The sequence below is a fragment of the Cucurbita pepo genome, chromosome 12 (assembly GCF_057944985.1).
Source record: "Cucurbita pepo subsp. pepo isolate OVF chromosome 12, ASM5794498v1, whole genome shotgun sequence".
Classification (NCBI taxonomy): domain Eukaryota; kingdom Viridiplantae; phylum Streptophyta; class Magnoliopsida; order Cucurbitales; family Cucurbitaceae; genus Cucurbita; species Cucurbita pepo.
Window position 1 is genome coordinate 8,961,551 of NC_141809.1, and position 3,844 is coordinate 8,965,394.

Consider the following 3,844-nt stretch of genomic DNA (forward strand, 5'->3'; position numbering starts at 1 on the left):
ATCTCCTAAAAATAGAAATTTAAGGATAAATGTCAATATTGACTCATATATATTATATTGACAAAATTGTCAAATATTTGATGCAAGACTTCAAAGAATGATAATATCATTGAAATATGAAGTCAGAGGAATAGTATCTTAAGTAACCTCAAATGTTGAGAGTATGATTAATTATTTTTCCTGAGTGGGAGATAATTAATGCATAGATGAGAATTAACCTTAAATATATAGTTAATTAAATTATATTAGTTAAACTAATGTATGACCTGAAAAATTAAAGTTTTCTCAAAGTATCCATGGATAATGAGAATTTTTTTATTGTGTATGGAGTTAAAGATTTGATCTTTAAGTGGTACACTAGTTACATAAATTTAGAAAATTTAGGTTAAGATCAATTTTACCTTAGATTGTGAAGTATGGTATACGGAACATTTTTTACTTTTAAAGCAACAAAATGACTGGTATGACTATAATAATTTCTTAAACATTTGGAAGGTGTTTCACATGTGATTTAGTTTGTCACTCTCATTGTGATGATAGTGATACAAAGACTAATATTAAGGAAATTATAAAAGATCAATCTATAAAGAATGATATTGAGAGAGAAAGCATCATTGGTAATGACCAAAATGACTTTTAATGATAATTATTTTGTTTTATATAAAATGACTCTCTAGGTTTAAAGTGTTTGAGGGTCATCTAGAATGTCTAGGATTAGGAGACATGTCCCATCTTCAATAGGGCAAGTGAGAGAACATGTTGGGTATAGAGTAAGTGGGAGATTGTTGGGATTTATGCCCTAAAGCCGGGTAATTAATTTACTTTTTAACTATAATTTTTATTATTTTATTTGTAATTTAATTGTTATCCATGGTATCAAAATCCAACATTATTAATATAATCTTGAACCGTATGTGGTTGACATACAATAGAATTGTGTTCCAGTAATAACCTAAAGAGTCTATAGTATATGAATAAAGTTAGGTTCTTTATCGTGGTAACACTATTGATATGGCTCACTTTGTAATGGTTACAAATGATTTGATCCAAATTGTTCCTGTGGAGATATGTAAGTGGGAGTATACTATACAATGAGTTTGTATAAGACTGAACCAAGAAATATTTAATCTTTCTTTATAAATCCGTTAATTGAGAAGATTAATATTTCACATTATGATCATATGCGACTCAAACTTAATCCTGAGTGAGTTATGAACTCCTACATGTGGGAGCTTGTCCTTTAATTTACATGGGTGAGAATGACTCTTTTAGCCCATTCAATATGCCTACCATTTGAGGGACATACCATACTTTGAGACAAGCCATTTTGTTGCTTTATTATAGTCATACAAGTCATTTTATGCGTATGCCTACCATAATATGCCTATAATATGCACAAGCCATTTTGTTGCTTTATTATAGTCATACAAGTCATTTTATGCGTATGCCTACCATAATATGCCTATAATATGCCTACCATTTTAAGCATGTTTAGTTTGGAACAATATTATGTTTGGCAACCTCTTGAAATTTTCTTAACAAACATGTGGGTAAAGCAAAACATGCTAAAAACAACTCAGGTTGATCGGTAAGAATAATCTCTCTTCTTTGAAACACTTTATGAGGAATAAATAATGTGGTCATAGTGCAAAAGATGTCGGAAAATGCTGGAGCCACTGGGTGTCAAATTCATACTAAAAAATTTGGTTCAAATCCTGTTCCTGGGACATTGCACTAATTGGTTTAATTTGGTTCAAATGCTGGAGCCACTAGGTTGAAAACAGTCTCTAACCAATGTAGTCCAACAGTCTCTAACCAATGTAGTCATAAATAAAAATGTTTGTGGCCCCAAAGCTAGTACTTCGTTGGGTTTGGCCAATGCCCAGTTTATTTGAGATTCAACCATTCAAAGGCTAGTGAGAGAGATATTACAACACAACCATTAATGAGCAACTTACAGAAACCATAAACAACTTTTAGTTATCAATTTATGTTTGGATTAAGAGAGGGAAATGGATCCATAACTTCTTTTAGTTCCATCCCAACTTATTCCTATTTTTCAATTTGTATTAAATAAATAAAAAGTTCCAAATCTAAAACGAAATATCATTGTCTCTCACTAGTTTTCAAACCATATACATAAAAAAGAAAAGAAAGCACAGGCTTCATGAGTACGATCAAATCGAGTTTCTTGGCTGCTACAATTTTGATGTTACTATTGTTAGCTCTTACCGTCGATGCTCAATCTAGTGCCGATGTTGTTTTTCCTTTGAAAAGATATGGTAACATACTGTCTGGTACTGACATCACGAAGGTAAATATACAATATGAACATCAATATTATCACTAGTTAAGCTGATCAATTGTTTGATATAAGTTTTTGTTACTTGTGAAATGTAGGCTTTAGGAAATGCATGGAAGGATGCATTCACGTCCAATCGTTCTAGTGCAATTTTTATTCCGAAAGGGATATTTAAAGTAAAGCAAGGGAAGTTTGAAGGACCTTGTAATAGCCCAATTGACTTTCAATTTGGAGGAACATTGCAGACACAAAAAAGTCTTCAGGGAGATAATTGGATCACTTTTGCACGTGTTGATAGATTGACATTATCAGGTGAAGGAGTTTTTGATGGTCAAGGAAAGGAAAGGCAGCTTGGAAAATGAATGATTTGCCACAAAGCATAAATTGTGCCCAAACTCCCTGTTGTAAGTAATATGCCTTTAGCTTTCCTTCTCAATCTCATGCATCTTGTTGTTTTTGAAAGGGCTTCTTACATGTCTTCTCTAATGTTCTGACATTTACGATTTGGTAAATGTTCTTCATTTTCTAGAGGATAATCTTTAAACAATCAAGTGAAGAAGTGAATTTTTTTTGAGTTTTCAATTTTATTGGGTTCTGTTCAAATTTTTAGCTTCATTACCGACTCTCACAAAATATTATTTGATTATACAAAATGTTTAGAGTTTGAGGTTCAACTTCATCACCAATTCAACCGTTAAGAGAATAACATCACTTGATAGCAAGAACTTCCACATCAACGTCCTCAGCTGCAACAACCTCACATTCCATAATATCAATATAATGGCACCAGAAAACAGTCCAAACTCTGATGGAATACACATCGGTCCATCAAATAAGATCACAATCACAAAGTCCAAAATTGCAACTGGAGATGATTGCATTTCTCTTGGAGATGGAAGCAAACTAATTAAAGTCACCAACGTGACGTGCAGACCAGGACATGGAATAAGCATCGGAAGTCTTGGTAGATACACTAACGAAGAACTTGTTGAAGGTGTCATCGTAAAGAACTGCACGTTAATTAACACCACTAATGGTGTTAGGATCAAAACGTGGCCAGCTTCTGCGGCTAGCAGCACCGCCACCAATATGCACTTTTTGGACATTATAATGGTCAATGTTAGCAAGCCTATTCTAATAGACCAAGAGTATTGTCTATGGAATCAGTGCAATCCGCAGGTATGGATCGCATTCTCGAACCTTTCATTCATTTTTTCATTATAACTTAACAAATAAACCATTTGTTGTCTCATTTTAATTTTCAGATTCCTTCAAAAATTAAGATTAGTACAGTGAGCTTCAAGAACATTAGAGGAAGTTCTGCAACTCTGCTGGCAATCAAACTTATTTGCAGCCGTCACTTACCATGTGACGATGTAAAAGTAAGCAACATTGACCTCACTTACAATGGAATAAAAGGTCCTATTTCCTCCCAATGCACGAATGTGAAACCTATCATTTCAGGAAGACCGAACCCCAAGATATGTTCCTCTCCTTATGTTGTCCAATGGATTGTTCATTGCCATAGAACTTCAAATATAA

The 3,844-nt window shown here is 33.3% G+C and overlaps 1 pseudogene; it reads left to right on the forward strand.

The window, feature by feature from the left end:
• The first annotated feature begins 3,082 nt into the window (after positions 1–3,082).
• Positions 3,083–3,844, forward strand: LOC147789968 (exopolygalacturonase pseudogene; annotated as a pseudogene).